At 43.8% G+C, this 18,872-nt stretch overlaps 1 protein-coding gene across 3 annotated transcripts in view; it reads right to left on the reverse strand.

Annotated features, from left to right (window-relative positions):
- LOC121281799 (serine/threonine-protein kinase PAK 3) overlaps window positions 1–906 on the reverse strand; it is a 244,693-nt gene extending 243,787 nt beyond the window's left edge. For 2 of the 3 annotated variants that reach the window (XM_041194797.1, XM_041194793.1), the window contains exon 1: window positions 564–648. The gene's annotated coding sequence lies outside the window, so the exon portion shown is untranslated. Of the gene's footprint in view, window positions 1–563 lie in introns of all 3 variants that reach the window. The other variant, XM_041194794.1, reaches the window with a different exon arrangement.
- Window positions 907–18,872: the final 17,966 nt, after the last annotated feature.

Consider the following 18,872-nt stretch of genomic DNA (forward strand, 5'->3'; position numbering starts at 1 on the left):
CGGGTTGTCACATTTGTGCATTATTATTCCCCACCACACAACAAACAGCAGGTGTAATCCCAAAACAGCTCGGCTGACAAGCTGGGGAGAGGAGATTCCCCGCTTTGTAACAAACCGCTACTGCCCCCGAGGTTCCCTGTTGCGGTCACATTGACAGCTCGGTTTCTTTTTACAACTAAAAAAAAAAATTAAAAAAAATAAAAAGAGAGAATGAAGAAACCTTTCAACACCAAAAAAAAACCCGGTATTGCTGTGCGCGGTACTGAACAGGGTTGTAATAGATAAGATAGATAGATAGATAGATCGATAAAGCCCACGGATTAGGAGCAGCGAGAGAGCCTCAAGAGCCCGAAACGACAAGCAGAAGTGACAGCCCGTGCGCTGGATCGCTGCTCTGTCCAAACTCAGGGGGGTGGGGGTTTGACACTGAAGTCAAGGCGCTGCTTGTCCGGCTGGGGATGCGCTGCATTGACCCAAGTGCCACCACCACCGCCGCAGCAGCAGCAGCAGCAGTTCTTCTCCAACAAAAGCGGGCGGAGTGGGACTGATTTGAAATGAAATACCTCCGGATCCTCGCAAGCGATCTACCGGCTAGCTCTCCCTCCGCATCTCTGCTGTCCTCCCGGTCCGTCTGACAGTCTCGCTCTATTTTTTGTTGGGTTATATTGTTCCTGCTGGATGGCGGACAGAGCGGAAGTAAAACCCTCCAAATATGTGTCAGCCCTATCAAAATTACTCACGGGAGACGCTTTCCGAGCGAGTTTCCTCGTTTTCATCTGACTAAATATGAACCCGCTCGCGGTTAATCTTTATTCCTTGGATTTCTCTCCCGTGCTCATTTTGTACACCCAATGGTCCCTGTGCAGGCAGATGTTGGCATTGAATGCGAATGCAAGAGAGAAAAGGCTTCCGATGAATGATGGCAACTTGAGCCTATTACTGGTGCTATATTTTTTTACTTTCTCACCCACCCCCCCCCCCCCCCATCCCCCTTGACTCGTGGTAAATTATCAACTTCCTGAAGAGCATTAGCCATCCTCCAGCCTCCCTCTCAAGTGGCCACTCTTGATGTGTGAGCAGTGAATGCCACTCGACTATTCAACTGTGGAAGATATCACAGGGAACCTGATCTTGTCAATGTTCAGACAAGTGGGGGTTACTGGATGGTGATCGGGGAAGGATGGGGCTGCACTGTTTGATTTTCCTTTTCCTTTCTCAAGGGTGCTAGGATAAATTGCACCAATCCAGGTGCCATGTCTTGGCACCATGTGGGCATCAAACTAATATGACGTGCCTATTTGAGAAACAAGGATAGGAGGTGTGGTGCATGTGCATCGTGTGGGCATCCTCCTCATGTTCAACGACCTTCTCCAAGGGTCTCTGATGCATTTGTTGCGCCAGCTTCAGTTCTAACAGAACATGCACTGGAGTGCTGCTTTGGGCTGCATTGAGTGCTTCAGTTGGAGTTTGGTGAGTGAGGGAGTTTTAAGGGTTAATTTAATTTAAAAGTTAATTTCTATCTACAGTCTAGTCTTTCTTTAATTAAGCAATGAATTAAAAGTTACTCTTTGAGTTGGGAGAAGGTGAGTTTTAGTCCAGCTTTAACACAGGGCTCATTCTGGCTCTGCTTGCAGCTAGTTAATTAGTTAACTGGTTTAAACAGGTTTTCAGAAGCAAGATTCAGACAGCATAAAAGCAAGCCATCTACAGTACTGCTTTTGTCTGCACTGGAGTGCTGCTTTGGGCTGCATTTGAGTGCTTCAGTTGGAGTTTGGTGAGTGAGTTAGTTCACTGAAAAGGGAATGATCCTTTCATTTTCTACCTTGGCTCAGTAAGAAGAGCAGTGGCCTTGGTAAATAAGACTTGGTGAGTGTTTCTACTGTCCTTAATATTCTCTAAACTAGAGGAAGTAAAGGGAGTAATTTAAGGGTAAGTCATGGCAGGGCAGCTCAGTCATGTGAAATGCTCTTCTTGTGCAATATGAGAAGTCAGAGACACTTCCAGTGTCCATGCTGACCATGTGTGCAGGAAGTATCTCCAGCTGCAGCTATTTGAAATCTGCGTTTCAAATCTGGAGCAGCAGCTGGAGTCACTGCGGAGCATCCACTGGGCTGAGATCTTCATGGATCATGTACAGTGAGGTGGTCGCACCACAGGTAAAAGAGTGCACAGGCTGAAATGGAATGGGTGGCCACCAGAAAGAGTAAAGGCACTAGGCAGGTAGCGCCAAAGTCCCCTGTGTCCATTTCCCTCTCTAACAGATTTTCCATTTTGGTTGCTGCTGGGGAACATGTTTTCTTAGGGGAATGCAGTAAGAGTCAAATCCATGGCACCATGGGTGCCTCAGCTGCATGTGTTGGTGGGGGGTGGGGTGGGGGGAGGAGAGAAAAGAGCGGGAGAGCAATAGTGATAGGGGATTCTATCGTAAGGAGGACAGATAGACATTTCTGCAGCTGCAGACCTGACACCAGGATGGTATGTTGCCTCCCTGGTGCCAGGGTCAAGGATGTCACTGAGCAGCTGCAGGACATTCTGAAGGGGAAGGGTGAACAGCCAGAGGTCATGGTCCATATTGGTGCCAATGACATAGGTAAAAAGAGGGATGAGGTCCTACAAACAGAATATAAGGAGCTAGGAAATAAATTAAAAAGTAGGACCTCAAGGTAGTAATCTCACGATTACTCCCAGTGCCACATGCTAGTGAGATCAGGAATAAGAGAATAGACCAGATGAATGTGTGGCTGGAGAGATGGTGTAGGAGGGAAGTATTTAGAATCCTGTGACATCTGGATTGATTCTGGGGAAGATGGGACTTATACAAGCTGGACAGGTTGCACCCCAGGAAGACTGGGACCAATATCCTCGCAGGGGTATTCACTAATACTGTGGGGAAGGTTTAAACTAGAGTGGCAGGGGGATGGGAATCTGAGTGGGGAGACGCAAGAGAGGGAAACAAAGATAGAAATGAAAGAAAAGTAAAAAGCAAAAGTGGAAGGCAGAGGCAACAGGGGCTAACAGCAAATAGGGCCATAGTATAAAAAAATGTGTAAAAAGACAAGTCTAAAGGCACTGTATCCAAATGCACAGAGCATTCGCAAAAAGGTAGATGAATTAGCAGTGCAAATAAATGTAAACTGGTATGATATGATTGTAATTATAGAGACATGGCTGCAGGGTGACCAAGGCTGGGGACTGAATATCTAAGGGCATTCAATATTTAGGAAGGACAGACAAAAAGGAAAAGGAGGTGGCATGGCATCATTAATTAAGGATGTAATAGTGAGAGAGGATATTGGCTCAGAAAATCTAGATGTAGAATCAATCTGGGTGGAGCTAAGAGGCAGCAAGAGGCAGAAAACATTAGTGGGAGTTGTACATAGGCCACCAAACAGTAGTGGTAAGATATGGGACAGTATTAAACAGGAAATTAGAGATGCAAATAACAAGGGTGCTATAATAATCATGAGTAACTTTAATCTAGATATAGATTGGGCAAACCAAATTAACAATAATACTGTGGCGGATGAATTCCTGGAGTGTCTATAAGATGTTTTTTTTAGACCAGTACGCTGAGGAACCAACTAGAGAACAGGCTATCCCAGATTTGGTTTTGTGCAATGAGAAGGGGTTAATTAATAATCTTGTTATGTAGTGTCCTTTAGGGAACAGTGACCATAACATGATGGAATTCTTCCTTAGGTTGGAAAGTGGAGTAGTCCAATCCAAAACTAGGGTCCTAAATCTAAACAAAGGAAATTGTGAAGGTATGAGGTGTGAGTTGGCTACGATATATTGGGGAGCTTCATTTAAAGGTATGACAGTGGTTAGGCAATGGCTAATATTTAAGGAATGAATGTATGCAATGCAACAGGTATAAATTCCTTTCTGGTTCAAAAACACAACAGAAAAAGGTGGCCCAACCATGGCTAACAAAATAACTTAAGGATAATATTAGACCCAAAGAGGAGTCATATAAAGTTGTTAGAAAAAGCAGCAAGCCTGAGGATTGAGAGCAGTTTAGAATTCAGCAAACGAGGACCAAGAGATTGATTAAGAGGGGAAAAACAGAGCATGAGCGTAATCTTGCAAGGAACATAAAAGAGGACTACAAAAGCTTCTATAAGTATGTAAGAAGAAAAAGGTTAGTGAAGACAAATGTAGGTCCCTCACAGTGGAAACAAGAGAATTTATAATAGAGAATAAGGATATGGCAGAGCAATTAAAAAACCACTTTAGTTCTGTCTTCACAGAGGAAAACACAAATAACTTCCCAGAAATACTAGGGAACCAAAGGTCTAGTGAGAAGGAGGAATTGAATGAAATTAGTATTACTAAAAAAAACTGTGCTGGAGAAATTAATGGGACTGAAAGCTGATAAATCCCCAGGGCCTGACAATCCACATCACAGGGTATGAAAGGAAGTGGCCATGGAAATAGTGGATGCATTGGTTGTCATCTTCCAAAATTCTGTAGTTTCTGGAACAGTCCCAGCAGATTGGAGGGTAGCAAATGTAACACTACTATTTAAGAAAGGAGGGAGGGAAAAAACAAGGAATTACAGACCAGTTATCCTGACATCAGTGGTAGGGAAAATGCTATAGTCTAAGGATGACAGTGGATAGGCAATGGCTAATATTTAAGGAATGAATGTATGCAATGCAACAGTTATATATTCCTTTCTGGTTCAAAAACACAACAGAAAAAGGTGGTACAACCATGGCTAACAAAATAACTTAAGGATAATATTAGACCTATAGTCTAAGGATGTATCAATGAGATTAAACAAAGTCATCATGGATTTATGACAAACCTACTAGAGTTTTTTGAGGACGTAACTAGCAGAATAAATAAGGGAGAACCAGAGGACCTGATGTATCCGGATTTTCAGAAAGCTTTTGATGAAGTCCCCCATAAGAGGTTGTTATGCAAAATTAAGGCACATGGGATTGGGGGTAATATATTGGCATGGATTGAGAATTGGTTAATAGACAGGAAACAGAGAGTAGAAAGAAATGGGTCTTTTTCTGATTGGCTGGCGATGACTAGTGGGGTACCACAGGGATCAGTGCTGGGGCCCCAGCTATTCACAATATATATCAATGATTTGGATGAGGGAATGAAATGTGATAATTCTGAATTTGCTGACAACACAAAACTAGGTGGGAAAATGAGTGGTGAGGAGAATGTTAAGGGGTTTCAAGGTGATTTAGACAAGTTGAATGAGTGGGCAAATCCACTTTGGTAGGAAAAACAGAATGGCAGAGTATTATTTAAATGGTGATAGATTGGGAAATGTTGATGTACAAAGGGACCTGGGTGTCCTTGTACACCAATCACGGAAAGGTGCAGCAAGCAGTTAAGAAGGCAAATGATATGATGGCCTTCATTGCGAGAGGACTTGAGTCCAGGGGCAAGGATGTCTTACTGAAGCTATACAGGGCTTTGGTGAGACCACACCTGGAATATTGTGTGCAGTTTTGATCTCCTTACCTGAAAAAGGATATACTTGCCATAGAGAGACTGCAGCAAAGATTCACCAGACTGATTCCTGGCATGGCAGGATTGTCGTATGAAGAGAGATTGGGCTGACTAGGCCTGTATTCATTAGAGTTTAGAAGAATGAGAGGGGATCTCTTTGAAATGTATAAAATTCTGATAGGGCTGGACAGACTGGATGCAGGGATGAAGTTTCCTCTGGCTGGGGGGTCTAGAGCAAGCAGTCACAATCTCAGGATATGAGGTAGGCCATTTAGGACTGAGGTGAGGAGAAACTTCTTCACTCAGAGGGTGGTGAACCTGTGAATTCTCTATCACAGAAGGCTGTGGAGGACAAGTCACTGAATATATTTAAGAAGGAAATAGATAGATTTCTAGACTCTAAAGGTATCAAGGGGTATGGGGAGAGAACAGGAGTATGGCGTTGAGATAGAGGATCAGCCATGATCATATTGAATTGCGGAGCAGGCTCAAAGGGCTGAATGACCTACTCCTGCTTCTATTTTTCTGTTTCTATGAGATGTTCACTTTGCCACGCTGGTCTAGATCTCATTGCCAGTTGTAAGAAGGTCAATATGATGGGAAAGCAACCACCTCAGAGTAAATTTGTGGTGGAAGCATCTATGGGACACATTTTCACTTAAATGATGTTCAGCCTCTCCTGAACTAGGGAAATACCACACTGTCTGGAGCTCAATTTGAGAGATCCGCTCAATACAACTCTTTGTAGTGAAAGCTGAACTCTTGCCCCATGACACACATACATTAGGCAGTGAAACTGACAACTGCAGGTTTAGCACTCAAGCGCTGATTAGATGCAAATTTCCTGAAGTTATCTTGTACATTACTGCATGTATCACTTCTACTGAAAGTGTGGAGTGTGCTGGTAGGGAGAGGAGTCAATGTGGCCAGATGACTCCAAGACCAAGAGAGCCAGCATCATAATTCTCTAATGTGGCCCTGGGGCTCCTGGGGGAGATGGTATAGAAGACAGGCAATGTCCTGTACATGCAAGGGGAAGGAGGCAGCTAATGTGGGACATGTAGGGCAAGATCGCCTGCTAAATCCTGGCCCCAGGATATAGCTTCAGTGCCTCAAGATGTTTAATGACTTGACATGAGTGGTCAAGATAAGATCCCATTTCACAGGCACACTAATCAATAACTATACCACCACCAGCATCATAACCTCAACACACTTCCTCCTCCACTTAACTATATACTTACATTCACATACAGCACATATTGTATATTTCACAGGCATTACTCATATCAGATATATCACACAGCTCTTCACCATTGGAGGCATCACACACACACAAAAACACCATTTAATACACCTAATGACAATAGTCACTCTTTCATTTTCAGGAAAAGATATCACATAGCAGACAGTTGGCCAGGGAAGGACAACCACATCTTGTCAGTTTTAAAGGGGTATATAATTAAAGTTTAGATTCAGTTTGATTTGGTTGTATGCGCCTAATTACTCGGTTTCAAATTGACCATCTAAAACGTTCAAACATGACCTGACCATAAGGCTTTGAAATAGCAAATAATATCAAAGTTTACTAACAAAAAAAGGAATACTTATCAAATACTTGACCGACTTTCAGAACTTAAATTGGGCGATCACCAGGTCAAAGTGTTCCTGAACCAATAGCAATTTCCCAAAACCCTACCCCAGGGAGCACTCAGTACATCCATGGCTATTGTCCAACTTGCACGCTTCTTGAAACTCACTCTTAAGCCGTGAATTAGCAATACCTCATCTTGAATCAGGTCTGTTGTAATTCGCCAATTGGTCATTTGTTGTTACTGGGTTAATTTTATTGGATTTAGCTATTTATGTACATTGTTCCATGGAGAGAAATAATGGGACAGTTCATGATCTTTCTTTTGTCCGGATTTGGAAAAGTCTTTATTCATTCTCCTGACACCTGCCCCAGATGGCCAAGGACGAATAAGGCCCATGTTCCATTTGGTATCTGAATGCTCTTTCTTCCCGTGGACAATGATTACAGCAGCCAATTATTATTTTAACTTCAAACATTAGAATATTATCCAGCCTTAATAACTACTTGATTAATACTTATACTTCAATTATACATTCAGACTCACTGCTTATTTAATCATCTGTTTCTGGCTGGTTACTAATTATACAGTAATTCTTGATTAATATATGTGAATGATTATAAAGTACAGAATAGAAAATGGCTTCTTTAGCCCAGTGTTAGTACAAACTGGCATCTTGACCTTGTTAGCTTACTACTATGAATATTATGTAAAAATTCCGCTAAAAATTGTTGAGTTAGACTACAATCTAATGTCCAGGTCTGCTTACAGTCTGCATGAATGATATCAAGCCCCTTGAGGAGTGCTGGCTGTGACCAGGGTGGGAGTGGGAGCTACTGTGGTTAAAGTTCTAATGGGGGGAGGGGGAGTATCACTTCAGCTTCCTTACAGATGAACAGATATTAATGATGCCTAATCCCCTAAAGCTATCCTCATTCCCGAGTTCCACATGGTCTCATCACAAATACCCTCTATAGTGACCACTGAAAAAGGAGGACAATGAGGAAGAATGGAGTATGTCAATGGTTACCATTATCACTGGTGCCAGCTCGGAAACCAGCACCACATGCAAATTAGAGATTAGATAAAAAGAGACAGCCACACCGTAGGACACACTGGGCGCTAGTGGGCAGCAGCCACACGTTGTGGAAGGGACACCATAAGTGCCATCTGTTGACGGAGGCAAGGCTGCGCACTAGTTCTGCTGCAGAGGAGATGAGATGAAGATGTTGCAGGGCCAAGTTTCAGAAGAAGGTTGAGGGGTGTGACCAAACAAATGCCTGGTGCAATAGAAATACATCCTGAAAAATTGCAGGTTGCATCTCGGGGGGATAGAGGAGTCCGGCTTCACATTGATCCAGGGTCTGGAACCATCCTCTCCCATGTGGGGAAACTAATCAGTCCCAGCTAGTGACTTGTGGATCTCAACATCATGCAGTATCTGACACTCCCAATGCATGTTTTGCTGTTTGCATGGAACAACCATAATTGTTCTGGACAATTCAGTTGAATATCTGCAGAGATCTGTCCTACATCAGATCATTGGATGGACTGAACCAGGCTCTAAGGTTGTGGCATAAGAATCCAGCATAGTAGCCATCTACTGGCCCTTCCCCGGCTACCAGCATTGCTGTTTGCTCTCTTACTACTGCACCATTTCCCTCCCTAAATCTCTCTACCTGCCTTTGCTCCTGTAAGACACTCCTTAAAACCTACCTTTTTGATCAAGCTCCTGGTCATCTTCCCTAATCTCTTTATGTGGCTTGATATCAAATTTTGCTTCATAATGCTCCTGTGAATTGCCCTGAGATGTTTTAATTCATTAAGGGCACTGTATAAATACAAGTTATTGTGGTTTCTGTTGTTCTAAGTTGAAATTATATTGCTCTACAATATTCTTGCTTTCTGCATTATCATATGGAGATCAAGACTCAATGTACCATGATTTACTCCCATTTTTTCACAGAACCTCAGAACGCAATCTCTATGTTTTGATGAGGTTTTGCTTTCTCAATGAGTGACTTGAAATAGCCAGTATATAGTTTTTCTTGAAACTATTTATTAAGAACTACTTACAAAGGCTTCTTGGTAGGCACATGGTTCTACGGACACAGACTATTCTGTGTTTTGCTCTCTGGAACCTCTTGGTCATTTGCCCCTGATGTCACGCTTGCACTATCATTAGCATCATTGTCTTATTAATCTAACTATTAACCCTTTACTCTACATCTCTCCCCTTAAGTATAATCTCAAAATTGTTACATTATTTTATACAACTATTTACATTACATTCCCGCTCTCTATAAACCTCAGGTACTGTTTACAGCTTCCATCCAACTCCTGCCTCTTGCCCCACCTCCAAGTCACTGTTGTCAAAGCCATCAATCCCCAATAGTGATCTTGACTCTCTTAGAGGATATGTAGGATGCATGTGTTCCCTTATCTTCTCCTTGGAAGGCAAACCTATTGGTGGCATAGGAAAGCAGCTTCTCACTACAGCTGGCTCCTGGGCTATAATTCTTGCAAGGACTTGAATGTAAAGGCAGTGAAAACCAATCAAGAAAAACTGATTCAATAGGAAAACTTCAGGACTCGAACAATCACAACCCCTTGAAAAAGAAGGCAACGAGCTGCAATTCTCTCTGTAATAAATTTCTGCATTGCACATAGGGGCAAGGTGAGAGCACCAACTTGAGAAAATTAAGCACTCATCTCCTATGAAGAGCTGCACAGCTGTATCATTCACTGTTGCTGTGATGACAAGAGAAATATTCAATACCTGAGAGATGAATGAATCTGATAGATGAAGAGAAGAACGAAGAACATCCAGATGACGTTGCAGGACATGAGGAAAAGAAGACTTCCCTCCTACTCTTAGGGTAAGACTTTCACATTCTTTAGGTAGTGGTATCAGTTCCATGCTTGCTTCAGTGTGAGGTTTCTTCACTGTAGACAATGGGATTGTGGGATCAGCATAAGAAAGTAGGATTGCACCATCACCAACAATGGGATAAATCTCCAGACCTGGATCTATGTGAAGTTCCTGTGTAGTACTCTTCAGCTATAGAAGCTCGGTAGTTTGGGCTTCTGCTTCTTTACTGAAAGAAGGTTTGAATGCATCTATGATTTGCTGGTGAGATCCAAGTGTGAGCTGTGGCTTACATCCATATAAATTAATAAGCCCTGATCTTCCTCTATTAATTTGATCCAACTTGGAATTAAGCACCTCATTCTCCCTGGATAGTGTTCTGCTGACTGCAAGCAATTGTTGGCGCATGTCATCAGCGGGTTCAGTGGAATAAGTAGACAAATTTGTCTCTTTGTTACCTTCTTCAACAAAAGGATGATTCTCCTCAAAGAGACAACAAAGACTTCACAGGCATTGGTAGTGGAGTCAAATAGTGTAGTAAGACCTAGGAACTCGTCTTCCAATAAATATTCTGTTTCTGAAATGGCTTCCTTCTCTTAAACTCTGTCCTGAAAATGCCAACCAAGATGGCTACCATCTAGATGCTCCTCTAACGGATGGTCACCATCTTGTTGGGTGCATTCTGTTTCCGCCTCTTTTAGTCTGTCTTCAAAGATAAGTGAGAGATCTGCAATCTCCTCCTGTGGTTTAGTGAATGGTGTTCACTGTGTAATAAGTGGACTTCCAATTCTCCTGCAGTGTTGGGCTTTGCTAGTCCTTGAAACACCTTTGGAAATTCATCCCTGAGTATTGCTTTGCTATCCTCTATTATTACCTCATCCACCTTCTGTAGGAGAGTGAGTCCTAAACACACTGACCTGCTAAACAGAGAAATTTGCTGGTTCTGTAAGATATAGAGTTTTGTTAATTTCTTTATCTTCATGCCTAAGGATTGTAGTGACCGACCCCTCACTTTGAGGTCTGTGCCTCCTAACCCTTATAGCTTCAGTTTCAGATGGTTGAATTTCTATTTCCTTCAGCCAGACTTGAAGTCAGTCCAAATCGATTGTGACCCCAGCCCCAGTGTCTAGTTTTAAATTATTTTCTTTATCCTTGGACTTCCAACTATACAGATCAGTCCTGCTCGTCAGGATCCTTGATTTCTCCTAGGCAAATGTTGGGTTGAAATGCTGTATTTCCAATTTCCTGGAATTCAAAATGTTCCAGGTTTCTTCCCCAAACTTGAACTTTAGATTTGCAGCATTGTTTATAATTTCCAAGCTTGCCACAAGCAAAGCATTTGGCTCCCCTTGCTGGGCAGTCTTTGCAGCAATGCTGTTTTTTGGTGCCTATCTAGAACATTTTAACATAGGCAGAAGGGTTCTTCCCACTCCTTCAGTTTTGGCAGGCTTTTTCACAGGTTTTTAGTGGGCATGGCTCCCAACATTGGGCCTATGTGGTGGATTGACCCCTCCCAAGCCTTGATGTCTCTCTGAATACGTCCCGATTCTGTGGTCACAGCTCGATCTGCCTTGCAAACTGTTTAGACTTCTCTAACATAAACCCTTCTTGGATTGCAAAAAGTCTGACAGCGTGTTGTCAAGCACACTGACTACAACGTGGTCACAAATTACTCATGCTTTAAAGCTCCATAGCCACAACAACTGGCCAGTCAATACAAGTTGTTAATAAGTGAATCAGTGGATTCACATGGTCTTTGGCTCCTCTGGTTGAAACTCACTTGTTTAATGGTTAGATTCCTCTTGGGGCTGAGGTAATTATTGAAGGCTGTCATAACCTCCTCATTGGACGCTGTGGTCTCGACTCCTTGTCGCACTTGAACATCTATGTTCATCTATATCTTAGCTATGACCTCAATTGCATAAAAAAGTGTACAGACCTGGTGTTTTGTGCCTTTTCTTGTTAACATAAAGCTGTTAGGTACCTTTCAAACTGTTTCCTCCAGATCTCCTATCGTTGTCCTTGCTGCAGGCCCTCGATGTGCTGAAGGGCTGTGGAAGGGGTAGTGGCTGGTCAATGACTGTCAACGATGTGCATGGCTCACTGTCCTCTACCAAGGCATGTTTAAGTTTTGTTCTTCTTTCTTGCAAAGTCGAGGTTTTCCAAGATCTTCACCTGTGGGCTACCAATCTGTGGTCTCAGTTTTTTAACTGCAGCCTCCAGCACTGCCACCATGTTTTGATGAGGTGTTGTTTACTCTATGAGTGACTTGATATCAGTATATAAATTTACTTGAAACTATTGATTAGGAAGCATTTACAAAGACTTCTTGGTAAGCACATGGTTCTATGGGCACAGACTATTCTGTGTTTTGCTCTCTTGGTCATCATTCTCTCATTAACATAACCATTAATCCTTTACACTACACTCTACAACTCAGTCAGCATTCTCTTCCTTGCAAAAGATGATAAGGTTTTGAAATCCAAGCTTTGAACCATCTGAAACCAACCGTTGAATAACCAGGTTTTTTTTTATATTTGTCCTTTTCTGTGGTGTATTACATCGTATATTGAAGCTTTCCATCTAGTCTTTTATGAAAGGAAAATATTAAAAATCCCTTTCATTACATCATTATCTGCTTTTCCTCAATTTAAGGATGATGTCTACTCAGAGAGCTTCTGCCATGGCTCTTCATGCAACTGAGCAGGCCAATTTTCAACCCTCGGATCATGGTTCAGGATTTTTTTTTAATATTCATTCATGGATGTGGGTGTCTCTGGCCAGGCCAGCATTTATTACCTATCCCTAGTTCAGAAGGCATTTGTGCTGTGGGCCTGGTGTCACATGTAAACCAGGCAACAATGGCAGATTTCCTTCCCTAAAGGGCGTTAGTGAACCAGATGGGTTTTTACAACAATCATTTCATGGTTATTATTAGAATTTTAATTCCAGATTTCTTTTTTTTAAATTATTGAATTCAAACTCCCCCATCGTGGGATTCAAACCCAGGTCCCCAAAGCAGTACCCTGGGTCTCTGGATTACTACTCCAGCAACAATACCACAACGCCATTGACTCCCCACATCCTACAAGGGTGCGGGATACAGAGGTTATTTTGTTTATTCTTTCAGGGGATGTGAGTGTCATGAAATAATTTAAAAAGAACACTGCAGGAGTGCAGGATTTGCTTCCTTTTCTGCTATCACGCTGCCTTATCATTTAGGCGTTGGGGCTTGAAGGGTGATGCAGCTTGATGGATAAGTTGTCACCATTCTAAATCATTGGTAGCAATCTTTTCCCGGAGTTATGACCAGTGAGGACACTTATCAGGACTCAGCCTTTCTTTTCCACTCCTTGATTGATCATAACAGGATTTTTGTAACCTATAAGAATGAAAGCATCAATTCACTGTCTGTGCTTAACTGTTTACATGCTTATTGCAATGAACTCAGTCCAATAGGCTTTCTTGAGTTTAAACACAAAGTGTTAAAGATACTTAAAAAAGGTAAACCCACATCCTGACCTTTGCAAAACACACACAAACCCACAAGCATGAAAATTATAAATTATACTGTAGACGGTGTTAACTTTTGGCCAAATTACGATTCAATGATAAAAAGCAAAAAAAAATAGTTCACTGTTTATGAGTTCTTCTCTGCTGTTCACACCCGAGGCAGATATTTTTCCACATTGATCTTAAAGTTCCAGTGGGGTTGAAGTTGATGTAAACTGTAATTTCTGGAGACCATCTCTTTTAAGCCATAATCTGTCCTTTCCAAAAGTTGATGCCATTGTACCTGAGGTTTCTTTTGATTGAAATTATCTATCTCTGTGCTGGATTCCAAAATGTATCAGAGATCGGGCTCTGAACTTCAGAGAGAACAGCAGGAAGAAAGATGGTACTAATAAAACAAAAACAGAAAATGCTAGAAAAACTTAGCAGTTCTGGCAGTGCCTGTGGACAGAGAAAAACAAAGTTAACATTTTGAGTCTGTATGACTCTTCTTCAGGTTTTACTAGTCCATTTGTGGACTTCTTTACAGGCTGCCCAAAAGCAACCAGGATGTTGTAATAAAAGACATTTCAAAAGGGGTTATTCTGGCCACATGACCTCTCTCCCCATGAGTTGGGTATTCCACAGAAGGTAATTGATTAGTTCTTGCCTGGACAGACCTTCGCTATTGTATTATGACCGAGGTGATTAGTTCCTTTAATGTCCCAACCTTCACTTCTGAATGGACCATTCTTCCCTGTGATGAGCTAGGGAGAAAATATCAATACCTTTTATATAGCCATTAATCCGGCAAGCTTTCTGTCTCTGCCTGGAAGGTAGATTTATAGAAATGGAAATGGTGAGAGCAAATTACATGTTTCAGTTCATTTTTGAAGTAATTCTTGGGGCAGGATTTTTTGCTGAGCGGGCGCGCGTGCACCCAACCTGCTCGAGTGTAAAATGATACACGATGATAATGGCATCATTGCGCACTTGTGCAAAATTTCACTCAGCAGGCACGCGCGGGAGTTGAAGCCGCCCCCTCCATTAATTAACAGGCTCACGACAATTGATGGCGATTTAACGCTGCCCGTGTGATTCTTCACTCATCACACAGAGATCTGCAACATGGTGCGATTCTTCACTCATCGCACGGGCAAGGCAGGCAGGCCACAATTTGCAAAACCTCATCCACGGGCGGGAAAAGAAGGGTCAGCAGCATTGTCGATGTGAATAGCAAGGCATTTTGGAGGTAACTTGCTGCCAGTGGCTTATTGGTACTTGCCAGCTTAATCTCTGATCAGGGCTTCATTCTTAGCATTTCCAGGCTTCATTTCTGGACTCATTGGTGTCTTCAAAGCCACCCTGAGGATTTGGACTGTGTGGGCCCTTCCAGGTATCAGACAGCCTTCCCTTACCGTGGTAATGAGGATTGTGGTCTCTGCTGGAGGCACCTCCTCTGAGGCGGAAGAGAGGGGCAGAAGGGAGAGGAGGCCACGTATCCCACTGCAGCTTCCAGAGGAGGGACCTGTGGGAGCAAAAGAGTGCAGGGACAGGAGGTAGTCCAGGGCGGAAGGGGCCGCAGAAGACACCACTACCCTACTGCCAGGGCTTGTAGGCAGCGATGCAGCTACCTCAATATGTCTGAGTTGCATTTCCAAAGGAGGTTATGCCTCCATTTGTCGGATGATTGGGCCTCAGATCAGCTCCTACTGTGTGGGTGGACATCCCATGCCAGTGGTTCTGAAGGTAACAGTGGCCATCAACATCTATGCATCCGGCTCTTTCCAGGGCTCAGTGGGGGATCTGTGTGGAGTCTCCCAGTCAGCTGTCCACAGTTGCTCCAAGCCATTGACAGAAGCTCTGTTCAAGTGGGTATTGACTTTCATTCATTACTGCATGGACGATGCCAGCAGGGCTGAGTGAGCCAGAGGCTTGCAGCGATTGCTAGTTTCCCCAATGTCCAGGGTGTCTTCGACTGCACAGATGTGGCCATCAAGGCACCAGCAGGTTAGCCTGGTGCCTTCGTCAACAGGAAGGGCTTCCATTCTGTGAACATGCAGATAGTTTATGAACATAGGATGCAGATTCTGCAAGTCTGTGAGAGGTAACCTGGCAGTTCCCATGACGCATACATGGTGCCGAGGTACCCTGGTGAGATAACGGAGATCTGCAACATGGTGCCCTTGTCTTTCAATGATCAATGGGGACTCCAGGTTCCAGGATCACATCATTGAAGAGACTGCACTAGAATGGTTGCACAAGCTGAAATTCTCACCTCAGTGCACTGCACTCTTACCTTCATCTGACATCCCAGCTTCACCGTGAGTGAGGTTGACTGAGGTGCATGATGCCTTTTGAGCTCCAAGGCCTCCTGCTTATAGCAGGCGAGGATGAGGAGGTGTGGGGGTCCTTTGCCAGTCCGCAACCTCTCAATATTGTTCTGGGATATCTTCTCCTGAAAGGATAGAGGAGCATTGATTAATCCACTCTGTATCTGCAGCGCCATTACAGCCTGGCCAACCCCAGCTGAGGAGCACTTTGTAGGCCACATCCAGGTCGTGGCCCTCGAGCCACATGGCACTCAGTCAAAGCAGCCTTGGCCAGTGCCGGAGTGATTGACAGTTGGCACTCAGGCTCTAACACCCCTGAGCTCCACGGGCGGATAGCCAGCCCAAAACAATTGAACATACAAAGCCAAAACGTACTCACCCTTCCTGAATACAACAGGTCATTGAAGCATTTCTGGCACTGCACCCAGATGCACCACACCAAGCTGTGGCTGCTCACCTGGGCTGCCACCTATTCCCATGCTGCCTTTGTGAGGTGTGCTGGTCTCCTCCTCCCATCTCTGTGGAAAAAGCTTCTGGCAGCCACCTCCTCCACGAGGGCAGCAAGGCACACGTCGGAAAACGGGGGACCGAGTGCCCACCTGTCCTGCCCTCCCGCCTGGTGTTTGCTGCCTCACTCGAGTCCATCCTGGCAACAGAAGACCTTCTCTGGCAGCCTTTCTGGGGCTGCCAAGGCTGCTTTTGAACAGGCCATTGGGTCACCATTAAATCTGGTGGCTGACAGGCTCCCGCCCCTGCTTGGCCCTTTCTGGCCAATGACAAGCCATGTTTCACTCTGGATGGGCTTTAATTGGCCCGCTAGTGTGAAATCGCCTTTGGGCCCCAATCGCAGGTGGTGGTTGTATTCCTGACTGCCCCCACCTAGCCTGCTTGACAAGGGCAAAATTCTGTCCTTGATATCAGCAGTTGTGAAATTCCATAAGCGGTTTGCCTTGGCATGTCCTAATTGTAACCCACATTGGAAACTTATGGAAACTGACCAACCTGTAATACCAGATGTATCAGGTGACCTGTGGCAGCCATCTTAAGTCAGTGTCTTTGTTTATTTTTAAATGTCCTTTTAAAGAAGTTAAATATATATTTCACCAGCCGATAAAATGAAAGATTAATATTACACATACACATGTCACATCATTATGACACTAGTCATTAAGGTCAATGCTGACATGCTTCAAGGAGAGATTCTTTGAAGCATTTTTTAAAATTCATCCATGGGATGAGAGCATCGCTGGCTGGGACAGCACTTATTGCCCATCCCTAATTTCCCTTGAGAAGGTGGTGGTGAGCTGTCTTCTTGAACCGCTGCAGTCCATGTGATGTAGGGATATGCACAATACTGTTAGGGAGGGAGTTCCAGGATTTTGACCCAGTGACAGTGAAGGAACGAAGATATATTTCCAAGTCAGGACGGTGAGTGGCTGGAAGGGAAACTTCCAGGTGGTGGTGGTGCTCCCATTTATCTTCTGCCCTTGTCCTTGTCGATTGTTGTGGTCACGGGTTTGTAAGGTGCTGACTAAGGAGGCTTGGTGGGTTCCTGCAGTGCATCTTATAGATGGTACACACTGCTGCCACTATGCATCAGTTGTGGAGGGAGTGAATGTTTGTGGATGGGGTGCCAATCAAGTGGGCTGCTTTGTCCTGGATGGTGTCAAGCTTCTTGATTGTTGTTGGAGCTGCACTTGTCCAGGCAAGTGGGAGTATTACATCAAACTCCTGAACTGTTCCTTGTAGATGGTGGACAGGCTTTGGGAGTCAGGAGGTGAGTTACTCAGCACAGGATTCTTAGCCTCTGATCTGCTCTTATAGCCGCAGTGTTTATATGGCTAATGCAGTTCAGCTCCTGGTCAATGGTAACCCCCAGGATGTTTATAGTGGGGGATTCAGTGATGGTAATGCCTTTGAATGTCAAGGGGTGAGCTAGGGTTAGATTTTCTCTTGTTGAAGATGGTCATTGCCTGGCACTTGTGTGGCATGAATGTTACTTGCCACTTGTCAGCCCAAGCCTGGATATTGTCCAGGTCTTGCTGCAGTTGGACAGGGATTGCTTCAGTATCTGAGGAGTCACGAATGGTGCTGAACATTGTGCAGTCATCAACGAAAAATCCCCATTTCTGACCTTGTGATGGAAGGAAGGTCATTGAAGAAGCAGCTGAAGATGGTTGGGCCGAGGACACTACCCTGAGGAACTTCTGCTATGGACAAGAGGGAAAATACCATGATAATTCCCACAGCATGATTTATCTCCCTGCTTGAAGATAGTTACAATTGTTGTATTCCCAAAGTCGGGCAGTGGGGGGATTCTTTTTCCTCCCAAATGCGTAGGATGAGCCAGGTAAAATCCACTAACTTTGAAGATTTCAACGGGAAAATCATCGAGGCTGCAGGCTTTGTTGTTTTTCATCTGTCTGGTGGTTAATTGCAGCTCTCCTATCAATGGTGGGTCAGCTGATCTGTCCAATAGGCATCAGTTCCCCCACACGGATTGAGTGATACAGACATCTCTTAGATCTTTGACTAGAACAATGGCGTAATCTAGGATGCCACCATGTGATTTTGACTTTGTTCATTTGGTGGAAGAGGGTGTTTATTATAATGAAGCCATTTTGTGCCCTTTGTCAGCAGGAGGATACATTTTCATTGGCTTTTTCCACCCCATTTTTTCCAATGGTTTTGTTCCAGACTTTGGTGTCACCGCCAACCTGGCATTAAAGTCTTCAGGCGGATGATTTTTTATTTTTTTTTTGGAATGGCAGTAAGGATTTCATCAAGGTCAGAATAGAACTTTTCAATGAAGCCTTCATCAGAATTGAGGGTCCAGGTATAATGATCATGGGATATTGGTTACAGCTCAGCTATAGGTGAAGTATCATGAGCTTTTCATTGATACAATTGTGGGGTTCTGGCAATGCATCCAAGATTCTATTCCAGATGGCAAAACCAAACCTGTGACCACGAGGCTCTCTGTCAGCCTTTCCTTTCCAGTAGAAAGTGTATCACCCTTCAGCTGTCCCATCTCAGGAATGCGGGTTTCACTGAGGACAATGATGTCAATTTGGTGTCTTGATAGCTCATATGCAGTTCTTCTGTCCG

The sequence above is a fragment of the Carcharodon carcharias genome, chromosome 9 (assembly GCF_017639515.1).
Source record: "Carcharodon carcharias isolate sCarCar2 chromosome 9, sCarCar2.pri, whole genome shotgun sequence".
Taxonomy (NCBI): domain Eukaryota; kingdom Metazoa; phylum Chordata; class Chondrichthyes; order Lamniformes; family Lamnidae; genus Carcharodon; species Carcharodon carcharias.